Genomic DNA, 18,720 nt, shown 5'->3' with positions numbered 1-18,720 from the left:
AATTAGGGTTATTTATAGAGCAGAGGATGCCGTGTTTACCTACTGTGCGTTTTCTTTCTCAATGGTCATCCTCAGCTTTTTCTGATCTTCTCACTACAGAAACAGAGAGGCAACCCATCGCTTCTGGTTAGTGCCCATCTGAGACTTGGTCAGCACACAGACGGGAGATTCCAGAAACCTCTGCTGAGTCAGGTAGAGATTGATCTGAGTGGTGAGAAGCGAAAGTTCTTGAGGCCCTGCCACTTCTGTCCCAGAGACGAAAACTGCTGACGAGCCCTGATGCCCCGGGAAGGAACTCTCTGGGGTTAGCAGGGACTAAGACCCAGGAATCTCGGGAGATGGGAAGAAGACATTGCGGATAAGCCTCCCGTGCAGAAGCTGAGGGGCCTGAGAACCGAAGGAAACAACTGGGTGTAAAGCCACCATATCTGTCCCCCGCCCGCCCACAGCTCCAGGGTTTAAGGGGGGAGAATGAGGGCCCCTGAGTGTACTGCTGTTGACTGAAAAGAGCCCCGGACCAGGAATCAGGGATCAAAATGCTAGTCCCAGCTCTACCATAAATAGGAGTCCTGGGCCGGTTACTTCTCTGGTCCTCAGTTTCTCTTTCTGTAAAATGAAGAGGCTTGGACACAGTGGCCTCGAGGGGTCTTAACTGTTCTTCCATTTTATGAGTCAGGAAGTTCTGTGAGAGGAGGTAAGAGCTGTCTCACTCCCTGTTTCTTCAAAGCATCCTTGGCCAAGGCATTTGGCTTTCCCAGCACGCCTTTGCCCAGAAGCCTGGGAAATGGGACCTACTTCTGAAGAAAGCAGTGGGGAAAGCAGCGTAGCAGGTCAGATCTGCCCACGTGACATCATGTATCTAGAGATTATTAACAGATATGCTATGAATATGCACCCCTGGAATGCCTGAGCCTGTTGTTTGAAGTGAATAAGTCTTTATTTCTCCGTAGAGAGAAGCGTGCATGCCTCAGAAGGTAAGAAAAGTAACATGATTATCCAATAAACAATCGCACAAATTTAAGAGCACAGTGGCAGAAAACAAAAAGGCAAGTTCATGTCTACCAAGCCCTTCGTGGTCTCCATGCTTCGTTCCTTATCCTCCCCACACCCCTTCCCCAGTCTCCCGACCATTAAAAGTCCTCTAAACACACCTTGGACTTTGCCTTGGACGCTGGTGGGAAAAAAGAAGAAAGGTAAAAGATCACAGGGGAAGACTCTTGAGAAATGAATGACCAGCTAAACAAGAGGGAGAGAGAGAGAGAGAGAGAGAAGGGGAGGGGAGGGGAGACAGAGGCCAGAAGAAAAATTCCCCGAGGTGGACAGGACACCCCGAGGTGTCCCCCTTCAAACTGGGGACAGTTGTGCAAATTTGTCTCCTGGAGCAAGTGGCACAAACCCCATGTCTTTGGACCAAGGGTCAAATGGCACAGATTAAGGCTGAAAAGTCTCACGTGGGTCACTTGCCTTCCCAGTCCTCACTGAGGTCACCATGGACCACATCTTCCTGCAACATCTTGCATCCTGGGTTGTGCAGACAGTTTCTAAGTTGCAGGCTGAGCTCTGCAAACAGCCCTTCTTTCCTTGGCCATGAGCAGAGGAACCCACCCTTGGCCCCCTTCTTTCCCCCTCGCATGGCTCTCCCATAACCTCCACCCACATCCCCCTATTCTGTCTCTGAGCAACCACTCTCACAGCGAATAGTGTCCCCCCCATAGACTTACACAGATGTAAACAGTTCTCACAGTCATGCTGACTGCAGACAGACCTCATTCTGTCTGCCTCCTTCAATCTCTGCTGAAGATAAAGACGAAAAGAATGGTGGGAAACTATTTTTCCACGGACCCAGCAACCAAAGACCAAATCTTCCGATTGGGAGCAAGCCTGAGAAGAGGTAGAAGAAAGACTAGCGATGCTGTCAATTAGCTTATATGAGCTGGTAGATACTCTTGCTTGTGGTAAGGAGAGGCCCAGCGATTCACTGTGTTTTCCCTAGGAATTTGCTCCTGCCAGCCAGTTTGCTTCAAGACCTTTGTAGCTTTCGTGGTTCCCATATGCTGAGAAAGCCATTCTTTAAGACAGAACAGTTGTCCTTTCCTCAAGTTGTGCAATCATCAATTTGCAAACCCCAAAGCCCATCGTTGCTCTGCCAGATTTCATCTGACCCCAAACAATTAAGGGACCAGTGCTGGTTATTGGTATGGTATATGGGATCCCCAAAAGAAATATGAAAAGAAGCACTCATCCTTGAAAGACTGGCTCACACAACCTCGTAACAATTTTTCAGCTCTCTTAGCCCGCAGAATTCTTACAATTCTCTTCTGCCACTAGACACAGGCCAGTAATGATATATCTAATAGAAATTGCCCAAAGGAGTTCAGTATCAAAGCTCTGGAATTTGACCCAAATTCAAAAAAACATTACAGCCTGATTTCCTTTCAGTCAAGCCTAATGTTTTTCTATCTCTTCTTTTTCTTGCCAGCTTTGAAACAATAGACATGATGGTAGAATAGTTTCTTTATTTAGTTCACGAGTTGGGGGAGGGGGTAGCCTTACCACAAAAAAGCAAAGATACTTACCATATACATTGAGACACACCTGTTCCCAAACCAAGGCCCTTCTGCACACAACCCTAAACGCTAAAACCTTCCATAACTTTCTTGCCAGAAACATTCAGAACTGGAGACCTTAGCACACATAAGCCCAAGGAGCGAGGGTCATCCTGACCTTTTTCTCTGGATGGATCTGCACTAGGATAGCTCTCACCTAGGTCTTGTTATATCTCTGTTTCTAAGATCTCCACTTACATTTTCTGCATTTTTGATTCGTAGGACGCTGGGGCTCCATTCAACATCTTCCTACACTCCTAAGAGACTCGTCTATCCATTAATTTACATTATTTCCTTTTTTTTCTTGTCCAAGACGTCCTATATTTCTGAATCAGCAGCTGTACACATCTGGCATAAACAAGACTTTTTTTTTTTCAGTTGTCGCTTCCTAGTTGTTGGTTTTTTTTTCCAGTTTTACTGAGATATAATTGACCTATAGCGTGTGTTAGTACAAGGTGTACAACACAATGACTTGTTATGTGTAAATCTTGCAGCATGATCACAATAAGTTGCGTTAACATCCATCACTCCACATAATTGCATTCTTTCCGAGAAACAACAGACTCTGCCAGTTACAGCATCACCCATTTTTCTGCCATTGCTTCAGTCAAGAAACGCTTAGCAAAATATTGTCAAATCACTGTTGCTAATCCTGATTCAGCAAGAGGATCCACTCCATGGCTTAAACTCATTCCAGCCTCTCTCTGTAACACTTCTTTCTGATTATTCGATTTCCCCTTAGAAAGGAGGCTTTTATCTCATCTTGATGTTGTTGGGATACAGATACTGTTCAGTCATTAGCTTTCTCCCTACGGTGTCGGCAGCAAAAGTTCTTGGTTTGGCTCATCGCCACAGTAGCTTTTGATCTCTTAATAATCTGGAGAATGGTAAGGTGAAAAGTTTGGCAGCAAAATGAAGAGAATTCCCCTGCTGACGTTTCTATTGCCTTCTGTTCTCTAAAAAGTTTCTGTCTTCCAGGATAGCGTGATCTCCAAGGAGGATGCAGCCATGCCCTGACCCGATGATTTGGCCCCTACACCTCATGTTTGGTGAAATGATAGCTGTGCTAAGACGTTGCACACGCATTCTCCTCTTCTTAGTATTAATATATAACTGTTGCTTAGAACTGGCCCAGTTCCAACCACTGAAAGATAAAAAAGTTATTTGAAGAACAATGAGTCTAAATCAAAAGAGAATGATGATAATATTGTTTCTCAGTATGTTAAGTCATAGCCCATACCCACTAAGTATCATTTTATCAGACATCTCTGGTGAGCACAATGATTTCTAATGCCCAGCTAAGGGACCATTTATTTTAAGAAATATTAGCTATATCTACATTCAAGTACATTTTAAAAAATGGGCAGACCCTTGAGATTATAATGGAATGTTGTCCATGGAATATATAGTCACCCAGGTGAATTTCCTTTCTTTCTTTCTTCCTTTCTTTCTTTCTTCTTTCTTTCTTTCTTTCCTTCTTCCTTCCTTCCTTCCTTTCTTTCTTTCTCTTTCCCTTTCTTTCTTTCTTTCTTTCTTTTTCTCTTTCTTTTTTCCTTTCTTTCTTTCTCCCTTGTCTACCATTCCTTGATCCAAATGGCCAGATTAAAACCAAAATAAAGGCTCTGCTGTGACCGACAAGACTTGTTATAATCTGATACCTATTACATTTCCAACCTACTCTCCAGTCTCCCCCCTCCCTTTATCACTTTTTTGATCATATTGGCCTGAAATATATAATTTTCTTCCCTCTAATCTTTCACGCGCTGTTCCGTCAACCTGGAATGCTCTTTACAATCTCTAAATTTGAACTAACCTCTACAGATCTTCAGATCTTCAGATCACGGAGATACCATGTCTTCCGAAGAGAAGGCTTCCCTGTTATCCCCAGACTAATTCACTCATGGTGAACAGCTGCGGCTTTTGTGCCCCTGTATCCATTCAACCTTCTAATAATAAGCCTATCCCATCGTTTCTGGGGACCTAGGCTCACCCTCACTCATACACCACACATCTCATTCTCGTGGGGCTCCATGGGGCACAAGCCGAAGCCAAAGTGACTGGCATGGAAATGGGCTTATTACCCAATCAGACCTTTTTCTGAGAATTCTGGTATGAAGATTCTCACTCTTTTCCACTGGGCTTGAAGTTGAGATGTAAGATCTATAGCTGCTGTATCTACAAGAGCCTTCTGTAAACAGCATGTGGCATACACACAATAGAAACAGAAATGGGAAACCAGACTTGGATGGCTCTGGAACCCCTACTGCCAGATATGCCTCAAGACGTCAACTCTTTAATTATGTAAGCAAATAAAATGCTTTATTTTTCTTAAGCCAATTTGATTTGGATTTTCAAGAGAAAAAGTTCCTGAGAGCCCTGTGTTTTCTTGGATTTTGGCAGCCATGATAAGGGCAAGCATTTGTTCAATTTCTGTCTTTCACACAAATTAGAAATTCTATGAAAGCTGGAACCCTACGAATCTTATGTATTGTGGTTTTCCAGTTTCTAGTACAATGTGGAACACATAGTAGAATATCAATATTTTTGAATGAACAAAGGGATGAATAACACATGAATGGAAGATTCTAAGATCCCAAGGCCTGTCACCTTTTTGTTCCAAGGTCCGAATCTAAAAAGTGATTCTAGTTCTCTGTGTCTCATGTTGGACTCGATGTTCTGGAAAGAGTTCAATTAGAGGATGTTCCCACTTTCCTGTTACTCCTTCCTTCCCAAGAGAGTAACTTACCTGTGTGTACCTTAGTTCTGTAGCTTGGAAGCCTCTTCACTCACACTCCCTCCACCACTGCACAATTCCTGGAAACTTTGCCTCATGTGTGAGGGTAGTAGAAGAGGAAGACTTCATGCAATGCAAGTCCTTACGACCTTCTCACCTGAGCCGTGGTCTCCAACCGCTTCATTCAAATAAAGATGCTATGCCCATCTTCAGCATGTCGACTCCATAGACCATCTCTCAGTATCCAAACTGGGGCAAGAAAAAAATGGGATGCTATTTATTTTCCTTATGAATCCAACATTCAGTTTAATGAGCTGGAAAACTTCAGAAATAGAAAAGGATTAGAATTTGGAAAACTAAACAGCACCTGTAGATTAAGGTTCCTGATGGGGCCTGGATTGCAGGCTTTAGGTCATAGATTTTAGCAACCATGGGTTTTGTGGAGCTTTGACCTTATGCCAGGCGGCTGGCTGTTATAGTTGTGGGTTGTGAGGCTTTTATCTAGTGCAGCTTGTGGAGGCAGATTAAGGCCTCAGGCTTTAGAAGCCAACCATATGGGATTTTGATGTTTGTAAGTCACTAGAGTTGATGGCACTTTTGTTCGGCAGGTTTGTAGCTTTCCTCAACACCCACACACCATAGCAAAATGCCCAACAAATGGGGGACTTAGTAAGCGCGTGCAAGCTGTGTCTATTCTAGCAAGAATTTTATCACAGGAAAAAGTCTTGCTAATACAGCCCTGCAGGCCTTATGGTGGGTCAGCGAGGAGCCGGGCAGTGTCCAGGAAGGGACCCTGCAGAACAACATTGGCTGCCTCTGCTGCATTTCTCCAACCAGAAAGGAGGTCTAGACTTTACACTTCAAAGGTAGACACTTTTCTAAACAGCAAGGACCTCCTGTATAGCACAGGGAACTATACTTAATATTCTGTAATAACCTATATGGGAAAAGAATGTGAAAAGATTATATATATAAATGAATTACTTTGCTGTACACCTGAAACGAACATGACATTGTAAATCAACTATACTTCAATGAAAAGTAAATAAATATAAAAATAAATTTGTTTTAAAAAAGTAACCACTTCCTACCTGTGCTGCTGTGATGTGACATGCTAGCTATAAGTGTTTAAACCAGGAAGAGTTAGTCTTAGATCAGCTACCCATAATTTTTTTAAATTTATTTTTATTTATTTATTTATTTATTATTTTTGGCTGTGTTGGGTCTTCGTTTCTGTGCGAGGGCTTTCTCTAGTTGTGGCAAGCGGGGGCCACTCTTCATCACGGTACGCAGGCCTCTCACTGTCGCGGCCTCTCTTGTTGCGGAGCACAGGCTCCAGACGCGCAGGCTCAGTAGTTGTGGCTCACGGGCCCAGCTGCTCTGCGGCATGTGGGATCTTCCCAGACCAGGGCTCGAATCCGTGTCCCCTGCATTGGCAGGCAGATTCTCAACCACTGCGCCACCAGGGAAACCCTACCCATAATTTTGTTCATCTTTCCAAGTTGTTTTGAAGCCCTTTTAGAGCCCAAAGAGGAAAATGTGGAAGGAATAACTTTGAATTCATGCAGCTTATTTTATCGAGAGTCACCCCAGAGTAAATGGCATAACTTAGTTAATCACATATGTTTAGAAGGAGGCTTTAGACGTCGGAGTCCCAAGCTACAGCTCCTCCCACAGAAGAATATTATTATAGATTGTTCTAGAAAACAAAGAAAAAGGAAGGAGAGTCTTTATTATTAAAAGAATATACCATTATCTTGGGAGGACATAAAGAGAAAAAAAAATCAATGGAATCATTGTAAACCCAAATGCTAGAAGAGAATTTGAAATACCTATATTTAAAAGGCTTGACCTCTAGAAATCAAGCCTGCCTAGGAAATTCAAGAAGAACTGTAATTGTTTGCAAAATCAAAACATGTTTGAGTCATACAAACAGAACAGGGGCAATAAAAGATAAAGAAAAATTGCTTAAAACCTGTAAAACATAATCAAAGGGGAGGATGGTATTTTCTTTCAATATCATACAGAAGCATTGAATAGGCCTGCCCAAGGATTCTTTAATTTTCTTGGGGAATTTGCTTATGTTTGACTTTCCTATTACAATTTGATTATGGCCCAGATGCTGTAAAGTTTCAGGTTAACTAGCATATTTCTGTCTATTAGAGAAGATAATCCCAAAGGTTACAGTTTTATTGTCCTGTTGAACATTAACCAATTTGGTACCTATCCTAGCAATCTTATTCTAACATTCTTTTTTATTTTTTAATGCTTATAAAATATCCAGTTCCTCAAAGCTGTCTTCTCTGAGGCAGCTTTACCATCTTACTGGTTTCCTCAACGATGAAAAGTTATGAATAATGTTGGAGAAGTAGTCCTTCTATATGTGAATGAGAGTCATGTTTTTAACTTTTTGAAAATTATACTTTAACAGTTGTGGAGGTCCCACTGAGATGCCTACATAGCCAATTAAGCTGAATTATCGAAATATTCATTTCATGCAGCAAGTCCAAAAATCTCTTTTCTTGGTTCTCGGAGTGATTCTCAAGGGGCACAAAAACTTAACCTGTCCTGACTCTTTTTCTGGTCTTTTCCTCCAGATTTTGTGTTTTTGTTTTTGTTTCTATACTTAGCCAAGTTCAGTTCTGGGTCTGATTTTTGCATGGCTGATGAGTTATTCCTTATCGATGGTAACAAGATTGGGCATCTAATTTTATTAATCTGACCATTTGGTGATTTCTCTTGGATGATGGGGATCTATTCTAAGGTGAGAAACAGCAGAGAATCTGGTTTATTAATTTTTGTTTGTCTGTCTACTTGTGAGCTTAAATAAAAATTATATGTCCTCTGAGAAGGAGAACTAATCTTTGAGATCTAGTCTGGTGAGTCTTTTTGTTTACTTTGACCCACGGTTAAAGTTGTAAAACTGAAGCCAGAGGATCTCTGTGTATAAGGGAGGAAAGTCTTTACCTCTCAGTGTGTGAATGTGAAATATTTTTCTACCTCTAGAGTATATTAAGAAATGAGATCATAATGTATTTTAAATTAAAAGAGCTATGTTTTAATTAGTTTAGCGAGAATAAGTGCTTATAAATATATATATATAAAACATTTTCCCAGAATTCAGAATATTTTCCCAGAAAACTAAGAAACTAAACACCTAATACTTTAAATATATATTTTAAGGGAATAAAAATTTCTTTTCATAGAAACTGCTAGCCCAGAGGTATTTTTATGTAAAAATCCAAGTTTACATAATTAAAGTGAATCCATACTGATTTGGTCATTTTGTTTGAAAATAATCATATTTTCAAATCCTGATTTTATTAATGTTAAGTATACTATAAGCATATATCTTGTTTTTATAAGATTTGATGTTCAACCAAATTAAAATATAATTTCAACAAAGTTTTAACATGTTCCGTAATGTTTCAGCTTAAAAATAAGTGTAAAGATTCTTAGTTAACTTTAACTAGAACTGATATTAAATTAATTAATGACTAATCTCTGTACACCTGAATAGATTCTAAGTAAAATAGAATACTGAAACATTGATCATAATATGTATCTAATCTATATACTTTTGTTTCTTATTTTTGTATGTTATGGAGTGACTATACCATTGGGTCATGTTAATGGATATATCTATTTTGACACTTTAGGAAGTTGTAAAATGGGTGTATGTGACTGTGGGTAGTTGTACCATGTATATCATATCCTAGCAATTCTGCTAAAATGCTTGCGAATGGACAAATAATTATCAATCACCTCCCTCCCAGTTTTTTTCCTATGAAAGTAGAAGTTAGTTAATTTAGTTACAAGTTATAGTAAATATGGGTGATTAATACTATATTAGCAGAGATAGTGGCAAGAAAATACAACTGTGTTTTCACAATGATGGAAAGTGTTTTGGTTTATCAAGGAAAACATGAGGGTGGGCCAGCAGGCTGGACACCCAGGGAAGAGTTGATGCTGCAGTTCAAGGCCACCTGTTGGCAGAATTCCTTCTTGCTCGAGAGAGGTCAGCCTTTTGTTCTAGTCAAGTCTACAGCTGATTGGGTGCAGCCTACCCACATGGTGGAGAGCAATCCGCTTTCCTCAAAATCCACCAATTTGAATGCTAATCTCATCTAAAAACACCCTCACAGGAACATCCAGAATAATGTTTGACCAATTATCTGGGCACCTTGGCCCAGCCAAGTTGACACATAAAATTAACCTTCACACTATTGTTTCTCAGGCACCTGTGATACTATCTTAATCAAGCCACCAAATCTACTTTTAGAACTCTTTTGAATTTAGTTTGCTAAGAGAATATCCCAAATTTGAAAAACAAACAAAAAAAAGAAATTACAATTTCTTTTACACCCAAAACTATTTTTGAGATTTCCCAGAAAGCCCTGGACAGTCACAAAGATTTGTCCTTTCACCTTCTATAAAAAGAAATACTAGAAATGATTAGGTATTCTTGGTATGATCTGTACTTCTTAATTAGCTCAGTGCTGTTTTCAAAGCTGCATGGGAAGAGTTGTTAAGTCAAAGGATAATTTTATGTAGGTAAAATGTCATTAATATAAATATTTCTGAAATTGTGCACTTTTTGAATTGGAAGTACCTGGAGATTTATTAATGTCTTGACTCTCTATAATATGTTCTTATCCTCAGGAGAAACATTTGTCAAATCTTTATGAGATGGTTACTTACTGTCTCCCAGTAGAGAACTTTGTACTTCTCCATTTGGATATTATTGATGACTGTAATAAATTAACCACACAAACTATGGTTAATTTTATCCACACATATTTTCTGCTTTCCTCAGATGCTTACCTGAAAGCTCACAGCTTTCCATGTATTCAACAAAGGACAATCTCAGAGCTTCATGCAAAAGACTCTACCAAGTACTGTTAACTATTGTTATTTCAAGGAGTAGAAATTCTAAAGGACGGGCTTCAGAGCTTAAACCTGACAATGCTGAGCCAGTGTAGACTGTACCAGGAGTCTTTTTAGTTCAAAAGCAGATAAATTCAAGAACATAGACTGCTGTCCAACATCCAGCAGCACGAGAATTAATTTCACAAACAGAATAAATTGATGAGGGATATTTAGTGACGATTATTTATTTGGTAGATGACTTATCTCTTAATGTTTATATTTTGATGGAAATAATGAGAAAGATCATTCCTTTCCCTTCATAATCTACCGCAGATTTTCAATTTAGTAAACTATGTTCTTGCAAACTAAAGTAAAAACATGTGTAAATGGTATCTGATCCCCAGTGACCACTCAGAATTCAGAAATAATTTGAGGCTTTGCAGGCCATATGGCCTTGGTTGCAACTACTCAGTTCTGATGAATATATCTAAATACTGAAACAGCCATAGACTATATGTAAATAAATATTGTGTTCCAGTAAAACTTTGCTTACAAAAACAGGTGATGGGCCTGATTTAACCCAGCGGGCTGTAGTTTGTCAACACCTGATCTGGAGTATCCTGAAATTTCTCTGTTTTCTGCCCTGGATCTTGACTATTCCAGTGCCAACATAATTTTTAAGTCTAAAGTGTATCAGGCATAAGCTTTCTTTGGTGAATCTTTTTTAGGGTCTTCGAGTTGGTGAGGCTTTTCCTCCACCTCTGTCTAAATGGATATTTTATCTCCAACATGGCAGAAGCTAAACAGCACCAGCACTCTTCCACCCAAGTTGGAATTAATTAAGAGAGAAAAGCTGGCATTAGACATGTGCGGATCCAAATGTCAGGCTTTTTTACAGATAAACTCTATTTTGGAGAATGCAGCTGAGGTTCGTAGCCAAGTGGGCACGCTACTACCTCATTCTGAATTAGACAGTTACTTACCCAATCACAAGCACATTCGGATGCAGGCCTCTCCATGTGGACCTATCCCTGTAAAAGTCAGACTGCAAGTAGCAAAGAGACACACTCTGCAGCAATATCTTAGGAGAGGAGTAGGAAGGGGGCTGAATAACACATGCCCAGGCGTATCTCCCAATTTCTCAGTTAGAAAAATAATTCCTCCTTCCCTGGAGATGTTTACATTAGGGGATTCAGAGGCCAGGAGTATTTCTTTACTAGATATTTATCCACAATGAGATATAAACCAGGGTTAAAAACCAAAAGGTTTCTCCCATTACCTAAATAACCTTTGATCCTTTCACTCTCCTGATCAAAATGTTCAATGACCCCTCTTTCCTAGAGCACCAAGTCTGATATCCTGCTATGGTACTGGAGGTGATTAGCTATGAGGCTATAAATTGCCATGGTTATATTACTATTAGCTACTACCTAGTAGCACTCTGGCCAGATGAGTCTATTCACAGTCTCTAGAAGATGCCATTCATATTGCTGCCTCCTTTTTTTCCGCATGCCATTGTTTCCACCTGGAATGCCCTTTCCTGTCTGCTCCAGCCTCTGTGAAAACTTCCTTGATGACTCTAGTTCTCAGTGACCTCTTTGCCCTTGAACTACGAAAGCCTTTAGTGCCTGTCCCACTCATTAGGCATTTGCCATTTATGTTGTCAGTAAATTTTGCACAATTACATTCTATCTCCAAATTTAGACTTTTACTTCCTTTAAGATCAGAAACATTTAGTAAGATTCTTTGTATTCTCAAAACAGCCAGCATAGCGATTTCACCTAATGCAAGTGTTCAAATATTTGCTCATTGATTATATACCCTTTAAAATGATTTGTTAAATGTTATACAAATGTCTAACAACTAGGATTCTTCACTAATCCAAACTACTCCCATCAGTAAAAATGAACGAGGACTCGCTCTATTCAGAATAAGTCTCCAGGAAATTTCACAGGTTGTATGCTGATATTGACCAAGAACCATGAAATGAGTTTTTAGCTGGGCTGTTCCTACTTCTGTGGAAATGTGGGCTCCCTGGGCTTCCAGACCACATCCTTCTTGTGAACGGCACAGATATTAAGGGCATTTGCTTCCAGAGACAGAAATGGTGTATTCAGATTCTTTCTCCTTCAAGAAAGTCTGTTGAATCCTCTTTTGCAATTATACCAAAGTAATTTGAAAGTGTTAGAACACTTGTGTGGAAAGCATAGGCCTTTCAAATAACACTGTTTCATAAAACATGAAGATGAACTAGTCAAAGCAGGTTTTTCTACATCAGTAGTTCAGCTGCTGTGGTGCCACACTGGTAAAAAAGCCTTAGAAATTGAAAATGAATTTTGCATTGTCACACTGTTGCCATTTAGTGTGGAAAAGCCAGGGGAACTAGGTATCCTAGATACAGAGGACATTCCCAGGCAATGAAAAATTACCCCACATTCCACATGGTTTGTTTTCAGAAGTCCCTTCAGACATTCGTGTGGGTGAAAACCTATTTATAACTATCTGAGCCTAATACTTAATTCCATTTACGTATAAACACATAGGACCTAATTTTTGTACAATTTTAAAGCCCGGTTTTGTGCAGTTTGCATTTTCCATAAATGCAGCTGCTATGTAAATCGAGGGAAGACGGCCTTTTGTCTTGTACGGAAAATTAACAAGCTTTGTTAATCATTCTGAAAAGTCATATTGCCAAGGGCAGCACCACTTACGGCATCTGGATACCCATGCTACACATTCATCAGATATAGAATCATCTTCTCAAATATTTTCTCCATATAGCACTTTCCAGAAACCTCTTTTTTTCCTCTAGATGTATTCAACCAACTACTCTATCCTTCTCTCATCAACACTTAAAACATCCTCAATTACACTTATTAGTTTGGGCTACACTTTTTATTTACACACGCATGTCCCAACCTTTAAAAACGTGAACACCATAAGAGCAAAGTCTGTGCCCCATTCATTCTTATATCTTTAAAATTTTGCCTAGTACCCAATATGTAGAAGGCACTATAAATGTTTAGTGAATGTATTCATTCACTTTGCATTTGTTTGATAACAAATATTTATTTAGCATTTACTGTGTACAAAACTGTGCTAGATGAAAAGAGTATTTCAGGGGGCAAATCTGATCTCATGGAGCTTAAACTCTAATCAGAGAGAGAAAAAAATTCTTAATTGCACGATTTTTAACTGTGATACAATTATCACAAATGCCAAAATTTACTAGAACAAGGTGCCATGAAAATGGACAAATGGGAGAACCAGATCTGGGTTAGAAGAGAAACAGGAAGTGATATTGAAATGTATCAGCTATGATTTGCTGCATAACAAATCAACCCAAAACTCAGCGGCTTAAAACACCACCATTTATTATTGCTCACAAGTCTGTGTATCAACTGAAAGAATTGGTTGATCCAGGCCAGGCTCTGATCTCAGTTGGGCCTCCTCATGAATTTGTGGTTCATTTCCAGATCAGCTGGGGTTAGCTGGTCTGAGATGGCCTCAGATGGGATCCACACGCAGGCCAGACCAGGCTTGTTCACATGGTGACAGTGGGGTTCCAAGAGAGGAATCAGAAGCCTGCAAGACTGCTGACGCTAAGGCTCATCCCTTCTGCAGCATCCTATTGATGGAGGCAAGTCACAGGTGAGCTCAGATTCAAGAAGGGGGAAAAGAGACTCTGATCTCTGGAGCACAGGAAGTTACATGGCAAGAAGTGCCGATGGAAGAGGGGTGAAGAATTGTGACTACTTTTATAATCAGCTGCACCAAGTTAAGACCTAAAGAATAAGTAGAAGTCAATCGGACAAACAGGGAACGGAATTGTGGTCAGCATGTAAAGACCCTGAGGCAGCGAGAAGCCTGGAACATTCCAGGAAGTCCAGAAGGCCCGAGTGGCAGCGTGCTGAGATTGCAGCTGGGCTGTGTGAAAGGAGGCTGGTAAGGAGGGTGGGGCTGGTGTCACAGAGTCAGGGAGGGAAGCCAAGCTATGAATCAAGGCCTTTATTTAGGAAAATGTTTAAAGCAAGAGAGGGACATGCTCAGAATTTATATATACCTAGCTTCTGCCTGGACCATATCTCAGACAAGTTAAATGAGCATCTCTGAGTCTAGGCACCTGTAGTGATGAAACTTTCCCAGGTGATACCAATGTACAACCAAGGATGAACCTCTGTGTATCAGAGAAAGGAAAGACTTAAGACGTTATTATTACCTGTTATCCAGGTGAGAGATGACGGTAGCTTGAATTAGTATGCTTGCTTAGTGAATGAATGAACGAATGAATGAATGAATGAATGCAATTGAACCTCATGTGAAAGGCATAGGATCTATAGTAAAACTGTCTTATCTCAAAGCACAGCTCAACCATGAACTAGCCGGGTGACCTTGGGCATCATACTTACTCTCTGGGGCTCAGCGTCTTCATTTTCACAAGGAGAACAGCAGTAACCCCTACCTGCACAGTGTGTTATGAGGACTAATGGGGTCATCCTCCCAGAGCACTGAGTACCGTGCCCGGCAAATAATGGGCTCTCAATAAACGTCAGCTGCTGTTACCATCATTGTTAAAAGGATGATGTCGGCAACGTCACATGGTCTCACGCAGTAATAGCTTTATCCCCATCAGTCTCCCGAAGGAAACTCTCTTCTAATCCCAGTTCCACTCTGTAGCTCTGACTTAGCTCATGTGCTTACGATTAAGCCAAAGGCCGAGCAGGGACCAGATATTGTCTTCCTCCTCTTGGCTTGCCATCCATCCTCCAGCTGCCCCTCCTCGGGTCTGTCTCAGGCTCTGTCATCTGGCTTTAGCTCATCTGGGGGAGGACAGGGAGAAGCCAGACGGCCGTGAATCTTGCTGTCTGCTCGTGAATGTCCGCCATCTAGGGCGGATGAAGAGGAGCTCCTGTCAGGGAAACGTATAGCTACAGTAGCAGGGGCGGACGCCCTTTGGCTGTGCCAGAGCCCAGGGTCAGTGAAAATCCTTCCGGAGACCACAGCGCCCAGCCAGAGCCTGGCTTTACACAGACTCCTGTGCAACCCATAGGTGATGGGCAAAGGGGAAAGGGGAGCCTTTGAGCCTGAGCCCCAGCTGTGTATGTGGAGCTGGGGTCCCGGGCAAGTTCCACTCACAGAAGGAGGTGATCTTGCATCATTACGTGTAAAGAATTTGTTTGACCAAATTCCATATTTTAATATGTATATGCTTTGTTGAAATCTAGAAAGAAGACAGGACCCTAAGATAGCACAATGGTAATAGTGATTGTCTTGGGTAAGATTAGAGATGCTTTCACTTTACTTCACTCTTTTCTCCATGTTCTCATTCGTTGTCCATAAGCCTATATTTTAATAATCAGAAAAAAATGGAAATTAAAAAATCAAATGTTAAGTATGTCAAGAGTTCCCCCCACATTCTTAGTGAATTCATGAATTGCTTGTCATAATTCTATGGTACAGTTCTGGACACAAAAGCTTTCGCTTAGAACCAATCCCAATTTACTCCACTTGGGTGTATTAGACACACACGTGGTCCAACAAAGTGGACCCACAGTCTGCTCTGCCTTTTGCCCTTTGGCCTCCTTTTCATCAGCTCTCCCCACTTAAGACTTCCCTCACCCATTCCTTAGGGCTTTAGAGCTCAGTTTACAGTATAAGAGGTGAGTTGAATCTGAGTCAGATCCTTCTTAGTCATGTAACCTCGGCTGGGTTATGCAACTCAAGCTCACCATCTGTAAAATGAAGATAAAAGGAGAATCTGTATTAGAGGATTTTTGTGAAAGTTCAGTGAGATACTAGATATAAAGTACTTAGCAGAGTGCCTGGCATATGGTGACATTTGAAGAAAACTTATCATCATTAGTCCAATCTCCCTGGCTACAGCACGCTTGATGTTGACTGTAATCTCTGCGCTCTGGTCCTTTGCCTGATATGACATATAAACAGGAAATAAAAAGGAAGTCAGATCATACAAACAGGCCACTGTTTTTATTATGCCAGCCTGTGCCTTACTGAAATCTGCTAGGCGGGATTGGCAAACACCAAATGTTTCTTGAGGAACGTAAGGAAAGAGGACCCTGCCCCTCGTATCTCCCCACTCGATAAGATGTCTCGGTCTGAAATTGGGGGTGGTTAAAAGAAGATCTTTGAGGGAATTCCCTGGCAGTCCAGTGGTTAGGACTCAGTGTTTTCACTGCCCAGGGCCCAGGTTTGATCCCTGGTAGGAGAACTAAGATGCCACACAGCACATGGCACGGCCAAATTGAAAAAAATGGAAAAGCAGAGATTTGACAACAGACCTTGGTCTGCACCCTTTCTCCCCTACTTAGAGCACTGGGACTTGAGCAAGTTAGTCGCAGGCTTTCTCATCTTTCCTTGGGGGGCTGGGGTGCACACCCAAAGCCATGATGTCATCCAGCACAGGCCCAGGAACCACCAGGAGGGCTTCCTCACTTCTTACAGGCTCTGATCCAATGGCAACTTATTGAAAGCCTTTCTCCGATCAGCCCGTGTAAACAGGGGCTCTGCTCCATCTCCGACACGGACACACACTGGCTCTCCGCAGCCCACAACTCTGCTTCACTTTCTCCAGTCTTCTTATCCCCAACTGACATCTCACAAGTATTTTTCTGTCTGTCTCCTCTCAGAATTCAGGTGTCATGAAGACAGGGTGGTTGCGTGTTTTGTTCACTGCTTTACAAGTACCTGGCATGTAGTAGGCACTCCATAGTATTTGTTAAATGAGTATAAATGAGTAAGTTAGTAGGTGACTGGATTAATCAACTTAAGGACAGCAGAGTCCTTGGGAAAGAAGAACGCATGAACACCGCAGCTTGATGTGGGAAGAAGTCCTAAGATGGGTCTCAGTCAACTACTTATTTGCTGAAGTGACCCTGGGCCTGTAAATTTCTCCCTGAGCCTCAGTTTCCCCATCTCTAAAATGGAGACAATACCTTACTTACCTCAAGCAGCTAGTGGGAGGATAAATTTCAACCGTGGAAATAAATCTGTTTTGAACACGGTCAATCACCATATCAAAATGTGATGTTAGTATCATTTTTTTAAGTAGCGCAGCAGTTTATTTCCAGGGTGACACCCAAAAAGAAAAACGTTCCAGTCAGAATGGGATAAAGTCAAGTCTTCATTTGGGACCCATGTCTGACTTTAAGCCTTGGTGCCCCTACTTGACTCCCCCCACCACGCCCTCACTGCCATGGCCCAGGGTCCCAGCTCCACGGGCACCGCAGAGGGTATGGCTGGAACTGTCCAGGTCACCCTCCCAGGCAACACGCCTTTGGCATGTCCACAGCCCTGGAGCCAGCCCAGGCTTAGTAATGGGATACAGAGCTTGTCGCCGGGCAGAGTAGGGCTTGCGTCAGGAGCTGTCGCTTTCTGGTGGTTGCCTGGTGACCTTAATGGAAAATGAGCTGTGGGGACCGAACCCCAGGAGCCACTCCCGGGGCTGGCGGGCCCGTCGGAAAGCCCGAGTGCCACAGCAGGGGGAGGGGCCGCCTCCAGAAGAGCTGTCCCCGGCGCCTGTGTGTAGGTGGCGGCGGGAATGGGCAGAGAAGTGCGGAGCCGAAGGAGGGCTTGGACCAGGGCCTGGATCTCCTTGCAGGCTGAGTTACTGTTACTCATAAAGCACAGTCATTAATGCTGGTCCCAGGCCTGATTTTAGGTAAAAAACACAGCAGAAAAATCCCATCCGTGCTCCACACCCCGCAGCTCCCAAAACACATGAGGATGGGTTCTGAGTTTCTATGAGGTGATCACTCAGACCCATTGCATTGCTGATTCCAGGAACCATAGAGGGGAGGCTGGGGACACTCGGGGGAGGTAACCCACCCAGGAGAAGCATCACACACAGGACAAGAGAGGCTTCCTGGCTCTGGGTCTATAAGAAAGAACACCGAGAGGAGAGTGGACCCTGGCTGGTTGGAAGATACACGCTGAGCTCCATCGGTGGGAAAACAAATTGCCTCGTACATTTAAAAAAGATTGAGCCACAGATTCAGCCAAGCCCACTAAAATGCCAGCTTGTAAAGGGTGTGCAGAGGCCCTGGGCTGGACACCATTAGGCCCTCTCCCATCCCTGCCTGCCTCATTTCATCCCAAGGTTACTATCATCATATTTGTACGTACTAAACGTCTTGTTATAGAGATGAAATTGGGGCCCAGAGAGACTGAACAATTTGTCTGAGGTCACACAGCTACCGAGTGACAGAGTCAGGATTTAATCCTTGCTCTTCTGATTTTTTTTTTTATTATGCAACTGTTGAAATAACATTGTCAAATATTATTTAAAGACATGGGGAAATACTGATTTTAATTCTAACGTTGCCTCTCCTGACATCCTGCCAGCAACCCCAAGGGGAGAGCTCTTCTCCACCAGCACACCGACTCTCTTTCACGATTCTATTCCCCTTCACCCAATCTCTGGTTTAGTATGACCTCAATGAATCAAGAACTAATTTCACTGATTTGGTCATTCATTTATTCACCAACAACTAT

This window comes from Balaenoptera musculus, chromosome 8 (assembly GCF_009873245.2).
Source record: "Balaenoptera musculus isolate JJ_BM4_2016_0621 chromosome 8, mBalMus1.pri.v3, whole genome shotgun sequence".
NCBI lineage: Eukaryota > Metazoa > Chordata > Mammalia > Artiodactyla > Balaenopteridae > Balaenoptera > Balaenoptera musculus.
Note: the sequence above shows the minus strand (reverse complement) of the source record.